The sequence below is a fragment of the Triturus cristatus genome, chromosome 4_2 (genome assembly GCF_964204655.1).
Source record: "Triturus cristatus chromosome 4_2, aTriCri1.1, whole genome shotgun sequence".
Taxonomy (NCBI): domain Eukaryota; kingdom Metazoa; phylum Chordata; class Amphibia; order Caudata; family Salamandridae; genus Triturus; species Triturus cristatus.
This window is the reverse complement of record NC_140586.1, coordinates 982,991,020-983,005,573: the sequence shown is the minus strand read 5'-3', so window position 1 is coordinate 983,005,573 and position 14,554 is coordinate 982,991,020. Positions and strand designations below refer to the sequence as shown.

The following is a 14,554-nucleotide window of genomic DNA, read 5'->3' as shown; positions in this document are numbered from 1 at the left end:
TTTAGGGGTGAACCTGCCAGAAGGGCCAAGTCCAACACAAACCATAATGGAATGGACTGCTCCAACTACCCAGGCTCAGGTGAGAGCCTTCTTAGGCCTGACTGGGTACTATAGGAAATTTGTCAAGGTGTATGGATCAATAGTGACACCCCTGAATGACTTAACTTCTAAAAAGATGCTCAAAAAGTTTCAGTGGACAGCTAGTTGTCAAAAGGCATTTGATGACTTGAAGCAGGCTATGTGCACTGCTCCCATTCTGCAGAGTCCTGACTACTCCAAGAAGTTCATATTCCAAACAGATGCATCTGAATTGGGGGCAGGGGTTGTACTGTCACAATTGAATGATGAAGGTCAGGATCAGCCAGTAGCTTTCATTAGCAGAAGGCTGACCCCTAGAGAGTAACGTTGGTCAGCCATTGAGAGGGAGGCCTTTGCTGTGGTTTGGGCTCTGAAGAAGTTGAGGCCATACTTGTTTGGCACTCACTTCCTTGTTCAAACAGACCATAAGCCCCTCTTATGGCTAAAACAAATGAAGGGTGAAAACCCCAAACTGCTTAGGTGGTCCATTTCCCTACATGGGATGGACTTTACAGTGGAACATAGACCTGGGAGTAAACATGCCAAATGCAGATGGACTCTCTAGGTATTTCCACTTAGAACATGAAGACGCAACTGGTCAAGGTTAGTTTAATGTCCCTGCATTTGTGGGGGGGGGGGGTTGTGTAGGAGAGTAGGATCTGCTACGCATGGGTACCCCCACTTTTTGCTGGTGTTTCACTGTTTTTCGACCTTACTCTGTCAGTGGCCCTGCTAATCAGGACCACAGTCTAGCTGCTTTCTCTCTAAAATAATGGTTTCCATGTACATTAGGTACATATCTAAATTGGACTCTGGAGTGCCTTATAAGACCCTAGTATTTGTTATACTATGTACCTAGGGCATAGGTACCTCAGAGGCCTACCAGGGGCTGAAGCATGTATTATGCCACCCCTGGGAAGCACTCCAAAATGGCACCACAGGTCTGCTACTGCAGCCTGGGTAAGGGTGTGCTTGCACCCCTTACAGTGGTATAGGCTACCTATATCACTACCATTGCACACACATATAAAACCTATAAGTCACTCCTATGGCAGGCCTTAACAATCCTGAAGGCAAAGTGCTTGGTTTTTATGTGAGAGGGTGCCCCTGCATGAGCAGAGCCCATCTGCAGCGTTCGGAGTACCTCCTGTGATGCTGTTTGTGGTGCTACCTGACCATATACTCTTAAGTGCATTATAACCTCCCAGTAAATGCTAACTTTGGGATGGCTGCACGGAAACATGTCGTGTTTGGTGTCAGTCACTTTGGAATACTACACCCCTGCCAGTTCTGGCGGCGGGGTAGCATTCCACCCTTCTAGAGGGATAGACATGTTCACACTGGTCTAACCCGGTAGGACTTTCCTGAGCCCTGGCATCACAAAATGGATGCCTCTGCCACAGACACGGGTCTGGCCTCCTGCTGCTGACCGAAACTCCGGCAGGGCAGGCCTGGACAATAGGTTTCCTGTCCCAGGGAGGCGTAACCACCTCCCCAGACAGGCAGATGTGTATTGGGGCTGGGCGGGAGCACTCTCTGGTGCTTTGAAGTCCTGCACTGGGGGCACACTTGGTGTCCCTGTGCATAGTCCAGTTTTTTTTTTTTGATAATCAAATTTTTATTTTCTTGTGAAAGAACAAACTCAAAAAACACATACAACAGTCCGATTGAACTGGCATCAAAATGACATATCATGGAATCAATGACAATCAATAGCAAAATCCCCCATCCCCTCCCATGGCCTCCCGCTCCCCTCACCCTTGCTCCCCCCCCTAGAATAAGCCCCCTAACCATTTCCCCCAGACTCTGCAAAACTTTTTGGGGCATCCCCGTGCAGCATATAACGTCTGTTCTTGTGCGGCACACCAGTCCACGCCCCCTCTCCATTTAGCACATTTGGGTGGATCGATCTGCTTCCAGGCGGCTGCGATATCTCTTTTAGCCACTACCAGAGCAGTAGTTAGGAAATATTTTTCATTGCGGGATCCATCCAATCCGTCCGTTATCCCCAGCAAAGCCATTTTGGGGTCATGGGGGACCTCCCACCCCAGGACCTCTGTTAATTCAAGTTCAATCTCACCCCAGTAGCTCCCCAAGCGCGGGCAATTCCAGACCATATGGAAGAAGTCCGCCGGGCCTACCCCACAGCGGGCGCATGAAGCATCCGGGGAAAGGCCTGCACGATAGAGGCGCTCCGGGGACAGATAATAAAGCTGGATGAGCCGCAATCTAGCCGATGTGGTAATCGTCCTGGGGGCCATAAGGACATCCCTCTAATCAGCTTCATCCAATGGACCCACCAAGGTCTCCCAGCGCTGCCTCAGTCCATCCCAGTCTACCGGGGTGTTATTAACCAGGGAATGATAAATACGGGAAATTCCTCCCCTCCCAAGGCACCCCTGCATCACCTGAGCCTCAGGCGGGCTGTGGTCGGGAATCCGTGAGTCCAGAGGGACGTGAGTTTGGACCGCATGGCGCAGCTGGAGGTATTTATAGAATTGCGAAGGGTGCAATGAAAATCGGCCCTGAAGCTCCTGAAAGGATCACATGCGGCTCCCCCGCCACAGGTCACCCAAGCGAGAGATCCCCAGAAGGTCCCATGCTAGAAACCCCTCTAACCCCGCTACCTCCCTCAGCCAAGTACCATGCCAAAGTGGTGTGACTAGGGTCAGTGTCCTTGACCAGCGGGTATGCCGAAGAGCAGCACGCCATGCCAAGAAGGGGGCCCGCGTAATGTCCGAGAGCGACAGAGGGATCACCGCCCCGTAGAGCATGTTTTGAATGGAGGAGAACCCCATGAGCTGTACCTCTAGCCTATAGGCCGGATCGTCCAACCCGCCCGAGAACCAATCATGAACCACCAGAAGCCGAGTTGCAAGATAGTACAAATAGAGGTTAGTCCTGCTCAGGCCTCCGTCGTATGAGGGAATCCGACAACGGTCCAGGGCCAGACGGGGCCTACCGCCACCCCAGAGAAACTTAGTCACAATCTTGTCCATATCCCGGAACCAGGAGCGGGAGAAGGAGCAGGGCGTGTTCTGTAGCATGTATAGGAACTTAGGGAGGATCATCATCTTATAGAGTGCGATCCTCCCCAATGGGTTCAGTGGGAGCGACTGCCTCTTCACCATGTCCGATCTGGTCTTATTAACCACAGGGGCCACGTTGAGGGCCCAGCAGAACTCCGGAAGAAGGGTGATCCAGATCCCCAAATATTTAAAGGAGAGTCTCCGGAGGGGAATATCCGACTGCCAATCGAAACATTCCCTAGACGGGTGCAACGGGACCAGGACAGATTTTTTGGGTTTAGGTGGAGACCAGATGCCTAACCGAAACGGCGAAGAATCTGGCGAACACGAGGGCCCGAAACAGCCGGGTCTGAGAGATAGTGAAGGACGTCGTCCGTGTACAGGGCAATCTTATCAGGGACCATACCCGGCCAGTCCCAACCACGGAGAACAGGATCCGATCGGACCAGAGCAGCCAGGGGCTCCATCGCCAGGGCAAAGAGGAGGGGCGAGAGCGGGCAGCCCTGCCGCATTCCCCGCCCTATGGAAAACGTGTGGGAGAGAGCTCTGTTCACCAACACTCGGGCTCGTGGAGCCACGTACAGGACCCGGACCATGGCACGAAACTGGGGGCCGAAACCTATGCACTCCAAGACCTCTCCGAGGTAGACCCACCCCACTGAGTCAAAGGGCTTTTCAAAGTCGACCAGTAGAAGGGCCAGATAAGGAGATAGGCGCTCCCGGTGGGCCAGGGCCAGATGTAGGCGCCGCAAGCAGTGCCTGGTCCCTTGAGCCGGCATAAATCCACACTGGTCCGGGTGGACCAGTGAGACAAGATGCGGGTGAAGCCGTTGCGCCAGGATGGTAGCGTATATCTTAAGCTCAGTGTTAATGAGAGATATTGGACGATAATCCGAGCAAGACTGTGATGGGGGTTGTGTTTTGGGAAGGACTACTATCGTGGCCGTGTCCGTTTCCGGCGGGAATGAGCCCTTCTCCACCACTTCAGCATAGAGATCCAGAAGCCTCGGGGCAAGGGTTACACGGTAGTGGGCATAATATTCCTGCGGGAAGCCGTCCGGTCCCGGGGTCTTCCTGGATGCCAAGTGACTGATTGCTTCATCGATTTCCTGCAGCGTGATGGGCAGATCTAAAGTCTCACCAGCCTCCCATCCCAATTGCCCAAGATCCACCCCACTCGTCCCCGTCATCTCCGCAAGAGAGATCCCAGGCGCCCGAGCCCGGTATAGTTGGGAGTAATAATCTGCAAAGGTCTGTGCCACTGCCACGGAGATTGTGTGAGTCACGCCAGTTGAGTCCACAATGGCAGGAATAATCCGGTTTGCCCGAGGGTAAGTGGCCAGCCGATGGAGGAGCGTACCGTTCTTATCCCCCCATCCGTACACCCGGGCCACCGAGGAGCGCCAAAGAGTCTTAGCCACCTCCATAGAGTGCATACGTATCTCTTCCCGCAGAAAGGCCAGCCGCGCCCGCGTGGCGTCACTCAACGCCTCCTGGTCCCGTTCAAGTTCCAAGGCCTGTGCTTCGCAGGCCGTGAGTCGCTGGAGCTGTGTCCGGCATTGCTGTTGCACGTTCCCCCTGGCAGCCCCCCTAATAGTCGCCTTGCCTGCCTCCCAAAGGATGGCAGAGGAAGAGAAAGAGCCAACATTATGACGATAATAATTGGTAAGCTCGTCTCCCACTGTTTTCCGAAAATCTTTGTCCTGAAGGAACCAGGCATTAAGGCGCCACATCGGGCGGGCGGAAAAGGGAGGTGGGCCGAGGGCGAGAAGCAGTGGTGAGTGGTCCGAAAGGCCCCTAGGAAGAATGCGGGCGTCCTGAAAACCCGCACATTCCGTAGAAGGGACAAAAATTAAGTCAATCCGGGCGTGTGAATGGTGCGCTGCCGAGGTGCGAGTATACTGATGAGCATGTGGGTGCCAAACCCTCCAGACATCGCACAGACCCTGGGCTTCAGCCCAACTCGACAACTGCTTCGCGCGAGTGGCTCTGGCAAGGGAGATCGGGCCCGTCGAGTCCATACGGAGCGTGTAGACAGCATTGAAGTCCCCCCCTAAAACGAGCGAGCGCTGGTAGCAAATCTGCGGTGTAGGAAAGGGCAGCCTGCAACAGGGACGGTGCCGCGTACAGAGACTGCAAGGTGAGTGGTCGCCCCTCGAGAGTGCCACAAACTGCAACAGCCATACCCTGGGGGTCTAAATGCTAAAGGGAAAGGACCGTCTGATTAGGATAGCCACCCCCCGGGAGCCCCTAGCAAAGCCGGAGTGCCAAACCCTGTCATACCCGTAACGGGCGAGAAAGGGACATTTATTGCCGAGAAGGTGTGTCTCCTGAAGGAGAAGCACGTCGATCTCCATACGCTGTGCATATTTGAGGACTGCCATGCGTTTGAAATGATCCAAAAGACCATTAACATTCCAGGACAATATGCGCATGGCGGCCCTAGGAATGGGTGTGTCAGCCATAATTATAGTCGGGGGCATGCCTAACAAGAGTTCTCATCTTCTGGAGTAGAGGGAACGCATCCCTCAGTCCGGAGGGAACTCCATAAGCTAAGGGGAGCGAGCCTGGAGCAGGGAGCAGAATACGACGCCACCCCTGCATGAGGTGTGAACGGGCGCCATTGTAAGAAGCACATCCCTTGTGAGGAGCGGATGACCCCGGAGTCGATCTCAAAGAGGGTCGGGGAGCGCACAGAAAGGGGCCACCACCCGTAGGGCACGGCACCCACACCAAAACTGGAGGGGGCGCAGGCGCATGGTCTCCCCGGAGGGAGAGACATCGGGAGAGCGGACAGGAGACCAGGTCAACAGTGTTGTGATGCCATAGAACAACAACAATGAGGAATTCACCCCCACCAACAAAATCCCCCCTAGGAGGAAGAAACAACCCCAAACCAACCCCAACCCCCCCCACCCTATACTTCGAAAACAGAAGCATCTGTCACCCTAACGGTATCTAACAACAACCAAGCTAAAACGCTCGGGCTTGAGCACATAGTGGACCCTCAGAACAAGACAAATTCTCCTGCCCTGGCCGAGAGCTGCGATTGTAGTGGAACACTGAAGCCCAGTCCCTCGCATCGTCAGCCTGGTAAAGCAAATCCCCTCCCCCCCACAAATCCACATACAGTAAAGGGAAAATCAAATGACTGGACTCCAGGAAAGATCTGTAAGGTCCATTTGTGCGTCTGGCTGGGCTGCAGAGCCCACCTGCAGGGGGGACTCAGTGTGTCGTCCAGTAGCAGCGGGACTTGTAGGTGCAGTCGAAGAGGCAGAAGAGGCCCCAGACGCCGGGTGCGGCCGGCCCATGGAGCGCGCGACAACCGCCTCTCCCTCTGTGCCCCTCCGGGGCAGTGTGCGTCGCCGGGTTCTTGACGGCCGGGGCACTTCCTGTCCCCGACGCCCAGCCGCCGGTGATCCCTGTCCAGATCGATGCAAAGGACGCTCCTCCGTCAGCCAGGTCCAGGCTGCTCGCGGTGTGTGAAAAAATATTGCTTTGTGTTGAAAAATGACCCGGAGGCGGGCCGGGAACTGAAGCTGGTACTGGAGGCCCATGGCCCGCATCTTCTGCTTCACCTCCGTGTAGGATCGCCTTAGCTCTTGGACCTCCCGGGTTTAGTCCGGGAAGATCATTATAGTGTGATTTTGGTATGTGAGAGTCTCTTTGCGCCTGGCCTCACGTAGACTCGCGTCTCTGTCTCTGAAATTGAGGATCTTTAAGATGAAAGGACGGGGGGCGCTTCCGGAGGCCTGGGATCCAGCGAGCGGTTGGCCCTCTCCACTACAAACCAGGTTGACAGGCTGTCTGCCAGCATCCAGGACTTAAACCAGCGTTCCAGGAAATCATCTGCACGGCCCGATTCTCCCCCTCCAGAAATCCCACCAGGTGGAGGTTACTACGCCGGGCTCGGTTTTCTGCATCCTCAGCCCGGCGGTGCAGTTCCTTAGAGTGGGTGGTCAGTTCTCGCACTTGGTCCTGAAACTGACGGATGTCGTCCTCGGCTGTCGATATTCTTGATTCGGTTTCGGAGATGCGGGCGGTGGCGTTCCGCAGGTCCTGCCGGAGAAGTGCAACGTCGACCTTGACCTCCCCAACCATACCCTCCAGGGAGGAGCGAAATGGCCTGCAAAATGGCTGCTAGGTCCGTGTTGGGGGCCGAAGCCGCCTCCTCGGTCGTGCCCGCCCCCTCTCGGAGGTCGCGCACTGATCCATCCTGGTTTGGGTGGCTGCGGGTGGCGGCTTGGAAGCCCTGTCCTCACCCATGATGGCCGCCCCACGGTCAACGGGGGACGTCAAGGCCAGACAGTGAGCAGCGTGGGTACCTTCCGGAGACCCCACAATGACCAGGGAGGTGGACGGCGGGGGGAAGGATGCACGGCCGGGGCACCCCGCCCGTCCGGAAGGCCAATTGCCACAGGCACTGCAGATCACGTCCTTGCGCGCAGCCCGATAAGGCAGCCTAATATCCCTCAAGGCCAACACAACCGCACAACACAGCCAAGGCTAAATCCACGCCGCCACCAGCGAAGTCACAGGACCCGAGCACTCCGTACAGACGTCCAAGCACTTCAAGGTGGTCCCCGGTGCACAGGCGGGAAGGACCGCCCCCTTCCAAGCACCTCGCGGTGAGTCCCCAGCCACCGATGCCAGCACTCAGCCCATGGCCGCAGGCACCAGATTCAGTTCAGTTCGCCCCCCCCAGGATCTTGATGCCTTCACAGCCGACAACCTAAGTCCTGTAGCCAAGGATGGGGGGGCGGGGGTGGGAAGAAGCCGCCGCACACACTGACCGCCGGCCTGCGGCCCGATCAGCAAAGGCAGGAGCCCCGCCCCGCGCCACTCAACAGCCCCAAGCAGGCCACGAGGGACCAGGTCCAGATGCAGCAGCGAAAGCAGGGGGAAGGGGGAGCCGGTCCCCAACCATCGACACCCGGCTCAAAGGGGGGGCCCGCCCACCACTCGCCGGCCACCTCAACAGCCAAGGCAGCCCCAATTACACGCCTCCCTCAGCGCCGCACTCACCAGCCACCGTCCACCACAGTACGGCCCCCCGGGGCCCGCTCCGCACCCCCACACTCACCGCCGGCAGTCCTTAGGCAGGAACACCTCTCTTCTCGCGGGGGGCCGGCAGCGGCAGTTGAAGCACCTCCGCGAGGCCACCGATGTCCCTGGGAGGCCGGGCCTAGACACCACGTGGGAGCCGCGGGCTCGATTAGCAGCCCGCCCGGGTCCCAGCACCAGGATCGCCACCTCCAGCTGCCGTCCCGCCTCCAGGCCGCCAATCTTTGCTCGGGCCGGGCCGAATCCTGTCAACTTCGGACCCTGGGCCGTGGGACAGGTCCGCGCTCCGATGCGCCCCAAATGAGTCGGCCATGGCAGCTCGCCACGGATCAGGGAAGGATTTGCGGGGTCAGGCATCCGGAGCCTCACCGCCGAGCGGCCATGTTGGACCTACGCCACCTAGCGCTCCGCATAGTCCAGTTCAAACCAGTTTCAGGGGCTACCTGCCCCTGCTCTGGCGTGAAACTGGACAAAGGAAATGGGTGTAACCACCCCTCTTACCTAACCCTCCCATATATGGGTCCCTAGAGTAGCTGAAGCTCCCGCCGGACGCCGAAGTCTTTGCATCACCAGAGGTGGATTTCCAGACTTCCCCGAGGCTACCCTGAGTCCACAGCAAAGCTGAGGCCCGTGGCTAATGTGGGTTAAGTGGAACCATTACCCCTGGACACCGTGATCTTTTCCTGATCCATCATCTTCCTCGAAGTTGTGCTTTGGGCTCCGAGTATCCCCAGCCTTGAGCAACTCCTGCACCGAAGATCTCTGGCCTCCACTCCACGAGTGACCCGTGGGCCAGTTTCAAGTGCGACCGCTCGAGGCTCCTTCGCGATCGCTAGGCCGTTGGCTAGTGGGTCCCCACGAAGGAAACTCCTCTTCTGATTGGGCTTTCCTGGTTGCCCCAGATGTGCCCCGACTTACCCTCACTGGGTGAGACCCACAGACCTTGCTGGTCTGCACCGAAGTCCTTTCTCTGTTTCCAAGCGACTTGCCGTTGCCAAGGCTTGTTGGGTCCAATCTGGTCGCCGACACCGCAGTACTCGACAGACTTTGTGGGACAGCTCGAATCCAGCTCCTGGTCATCGTTGACACCTCCTGGACCTCGTGGCTGAAGAGTCAATACTCCCGTCAACTCACCTGAAGCACCCGACATCTGTGGGCATTGGACTATCGTGCCCCTGGTCACTGGTAAGTGACCCAGACTCTGTCTCCTCTCGTTTCAGTTTCCTTCCATCCTCAATCCGGGCTTGGATCACTTCGGACACTTCTCCTCTTCACGGCAGCAGCACTTCTTGAGCAGCTTCCATTGAAAACGACGCCGCGACCCAACACCATTTGACACCTATGCACTCGGCCTCCCTGGGTGAGGTAGCTCGAGTTCTCCAGTGCTCCCGTGGGTGTTGGCCTCAGACACCTCTATGTCCAAAAGGGTTTGCTTGTAGTCGTCCTCTAAGTGTCCTTAAACTCTTAATTTCGAATCGCGATTTTCCCCATAGAAGTTAACGGCGATTCGCGGCTGTGTTCTCACACTGAACGTGTCCCCTCTGGGTTCCCTGTGTCACTACCTTGGGTGGTTCCTTGTGGTCCAAGCACTTCTACAGGCTCTAGGCCTTGTGTCTAGTTCAGTCGTGGTTCTTATACCACTTTATTGGTATATAGTTTGGTACGCCCCTAGGGCCCAAACGTGTATTTGTGCTTTTACTGTTGAATACTGACTTGTAACTTAAGTACTTCGAACTCGAGCCTTATAAAGAGATTAGAGGGGTGTATTTTATCTTAAATACATATATTTTCAATATATACCTGGTGTGGTTGTCCTTTCATTTGATCATTCAAGAGATTAGAGGCTGGTAAAACAAGCTGCTTTACATTCCTGCTAGACTTAGCCTGAAGGCTGCTCTCCATAGCTACCACTAGCATAGATTTCAATGACGGTTGCCTTTAACCTATCATCAATAAGCGTTGTTTGCACTGGTACAGGGTGCCCACTATAACTTATGGACAGCATATATCAGGCCAACTTCTCACAACCGCAGAAGTCCATCCTGGAAGGGAGATCAGCACAAGGAACAGCTGACAGAAGTCCTGCCTGGAAGGAAGATCTGAACAAGGCACAGCTGACAGAAGCCCCTGCCTGGAAGGAAGATCTGCACAAGGCACAGCTGACAGAGGTCCTACCTGGAAGGAAGATCTGCACAAGGCACTGCTGACAGAAGTCCTGCCTGGAAGGAAGATCTGCACACGGCACAGCTGACAGAAGCCCCTGCCTGGAAGGAAGATCTGCACAAGGCACAGCTGACAGAGGTCCTGCCTGGAAGGAAGATCTGCACAAGGCACAGCTGACAGAAGCCCCTGTCTGGAAGGAAGATCTGCACAAGGCGAAGCTGACAGAAGTCCTGCCTGGAAGGAAGATCTGCACAAGGCACTGCTGACAGAGGTCCTGCCTGGAAGGAAGATCTGCACAAGGCGCAGCTGACAGAAGCCCCTGTCTGGAAGGAAGATCTGCACAAGGCACAGCTGACAGAAGTCCTACCTGGAAGGAAGATCTGCACAAGGCGAAGCTGACAGAAGTCCTGCCTGGAAGGAAGATCTGCACAAGGCACAGCTGACAGAAGTCCTGCCTGGAAGGAAGATCTGCACAAGGCGCAGCTGACAGAAGCACCTGTCTGGAAGGAAGATCTGCACAAGGCACAGCTGACAGAAGTCCTGCCTGAAAGGAAGATCTGCACAAGGCGCAGCTGACAGAAGCACCTGTCTGGAAGGAAGATCTGCACAAGGCGCAGCTGACAGAAGCACCTGTCTGGAAGGAAGATCTGCACAAGGCACAGCTGACAGAAGTCCTACCTGGAAGGAAGATCTGCACAAGGCGAAGCTGACAGAAGTCCTGCCTGGAAGGAAGATCTGCACAAGGCACAGCTGACAGAAGTCCTGCCTGGAAGGAAGATCTGCACAAGGCGCAGCTGACAGAAGCACCTGTCTGGAAGGAAGATCTGCACAAGGCACAGCTGACAGAGGTCCTGCCTGGAAGGAAGATCTGCACAAGGCGCAGCTGACAGAAGCCCCTGTCTGGAAGGAAGATCTGCACAAGGCACTGCTGACAGAAGTCCTGCCTGGAAGGAAGATCTGCACAAGGCACAGTTGACAGAAGTCCTGACTGGAAGGAAGATCTGCACAAGGCGCGGCTGACAGAAGTCCTGCCTGGCGGTGACCTCAAAGCAGTGAGAGACCCACAAACCACAAGATCCTTCAAGCCCAGCTAGCCACACTGGACACAATGTACACCAAAGGCCTGATGTAGATTTCAGCGGATGGTTACTTCCATCACAAATGTGACAGGTATCAAGCCCGCCCCATTAAAAATGCATTACATCCTGTGGCACTTATAATAAGGCAGACAGGATATCTGTGACGTTTTGATTAAGCCTTGGTGTAGTTCACAGTGTTTTACTCCACGGAATGCCACGAAGTGCCAGGGAAACTCCGCCGCACTCTGGGGACTTCCGCAAGTGGCAGAGTTTGTTAAGTTGCGCTGCTGTCACTGATTTTTAGTGCCAAGAGTTTGTCCATTACTGTAAATTCAGCACGAACGGCACAATGCATCGCGCCAGAGGGCGCTGCTGCTTTCTGCCGCTCGAATTGACTTTCTAATTGAGCGGCAGCTTCATCAACGAGAATGGCAGATTTATACACTCGAGTGGTCACGACTTGCCGCGACCTCCCGCAGTGAGAAATCTCACCTAGAGGAGGTCTAGCGCGTTATATTTTCTCACAAGCGCTCACCACCTTACCGTTGGCGAACCGTTTGAGAAAAAAAACTCCGTTCTGCATCACTTCGTATAGTTTTTGGGAAATCCGCACAGAGTGCGGAGCGGGCAAATGTTTGCGAGTTCCTCCGGCAAAGAGGAATTCTTCACCCACCCCTAGTTTTGAGGCAATAATCTGTTGGACAAACTCCTAACTAGGCCCTATGTCTGCAATAAATGTTGTAGAAGAAGTGAGATCCATGGCCTTGTAACTATCAGGCCGTTATCTGACTTCTGATGAACCCCACAGAGTGAGTGCGCAGCCAGAGGGCAGTAGGGGGGGCCAAAGGACAGGAAATGAGGTAAACTTGAATATGAGAAATATGGAAAGGTAGAAATGCTGCATCACCTGTGGATAACTGACACCTCCTCCCGCTCTGCCAAATGCCCATCCAGTCACAAAGTGGCATCCTGGGCCCCAAACGGACAACGTCATGCCAGATGCCATGTAATGGTGGAAAAGAGGGAAAACAGAGTAATATGCACACATCTGCTGCGGGGATATGTCAGGTAAAGTATTGGTTGTGATGGATTCTCTATAAGTACTAAATGACTGATATCGTTGAATATTAAATTATATGAATCAACGTTTTTTGCCTTATCTGCGCTTATAATGTAAAGGACGGGCCATACATTGAACCCCTCGCTCTGTTTGACACAAAAGCCCCGGAAGGAGCTGCATCTTACAGAACTTTATCTACTTTAGGAAGAGCTAAAGACTTGCTTTTTAAAGTTGTCTTTCAGGGTCAGATTCGGGGGTGCTGTAAGCTGCACTAGTTTCAGGGAGATGGACAGATGTTATGGCGATAGGAAACCCCCCTCAACCCACAATAATGTTCCAATCTTCCAGGTTAGAAGAAACCAGAAATGCTTGAACCAAGGGATCTGTTGAAAGTGTCAAAGGTGACTTATGAACAGCGAGAAAAGACAGGAGTTGGCATTTGAGATGATCTTAAGTGAATAGGAAAGGAATGAGAAGAAGTGTGTGAATGGAGTTACTTTTGTTGTATACTTCGTAAAGAGTTGCTGGAAATTTTGCAGCCCAGCCTGATCCATCTCTTTTTCTAAAATTTATTGTTGTTTAAATGAAATCTGGACCATATGCGTCTATCTTAAGCTATACCTCTAGCACTTGGGTGCTCCGTGAGCGCCCTTACTTTGCTAAGTTACTCTGTGAACATTGGTAAATCACCTCCTTTTCAGACATTAATAAGATGTCACTTGATCAACAGAACTTTTAGTTAAATTTCTGTGTATGATGAAATATTCCTTGCTAAGTTTTAAAGGCGGTAAAGAAGAAGGGGGAGATTTACTAAGATTTTCCGCTGTGTTTGCATCACAAAAGTGGGACAAAATGGCGCAAAATCTTTTTTTCCTAATTTACTTTCCAGCGCTAAACTTGTTAAGCGCTGGAAATAACGTAAAAGTAATGTGAAACAGCGCATAGCACTGCGTCGCATTACTTCACACCATGGGGGCCTGCCAAGGGGGGTGCATGGGCGTTCCCGTGCAACCACCCAAGGTTTCTCACGCTAAACCCAATTTACCAAATACAGTAGCTTGGGTTTAGCGTGAGAAAACTGCGCCCTTTTAAACTAGGCGCAAGGGAGGAGAAATGCTTTCATTTCTCCTTCCTTTTCTGACTTTGCATGCGTGCTGCACTGTTCAACACGCATACAAAGTGGGAAAAGCTTTCCCTCGTGTCTGCCATAGTATTTTGTACAGGAAGGGTGTCCTTCCTGTACAAACCCAATCCTGGACTCACACACACACACACACACACCCCCTAGCGCTCTGGTGCTAAGGTGTGTGCATGGCGCAGGCCCTCTGTAATCAGTGCCGGCGCAAGGGAAAGGGAAGGCGAGAGCCATATCTGTGAAAATATGGTGCTCTCCTGCTTCCTCCCTGTCACGCAACGCAGCGCAGCCTCGTGGAGGGGGGGCTGCGCTGCATTGCTTGGAGATTTGGTAAATCTCCCCTGAAATGTCTTTTAAAATCATTTAAACATTGTGAATTCTCATTCCATTGTGTTTCAATTTAGTAATTTTAAATATCTTTACATCCGACAGAAAACAAGCCTTGAATGTACGAAATGACCATCAATAACGAAGCTAATGCGGAAAATCTTCAATAATAGCAGAAATAATGAGCTACAGTATTCAGGAAAACATCAGCGCAGTCGGCGACAGAGGAACCTGCACACAAACTGACAGATCCCGGATGAAGCATCGAGGGCAGCTCATTGATTGTAAGAGGCTGAGCTGTGCACCTCCACGCCACAAGACGAAGAAATGACCGTAGTAAAATTAAGGCAACAACAATAACACACCGCCTCCTGTATAAACAAATGTCCAACACCAGCTTTGATCATGGGATCGTTATGATGTGATTACCGCAGTGCTCTGTTTTATAATATGATGACAAGCCATCATTCCGTGCTCCAGGTGAATTGTAAACTCTTTCCGACCAAAGCATACTAACCAGCGAAAAGCACAACAGAGCGGAGCCAGACAACTGAAGGGTAAAGGAAAGAGGAGTTCTTATATCTACAATTCAACAGACTGTCCCAATTTGCACCGGCCA

The 14,554-nt window shown here is 53.6% G+C and overlaps 1 pseudogene; it reads left to right on the top strand.

The window, feature by feature from the left end:
- LOC146839208 (uncharacterized) overlaps positions 1-14,554 on the top strand; it is a 245,285-nt pseudogene that overhangs the window by 132,213 nt on the left and 98,518 nt on the right.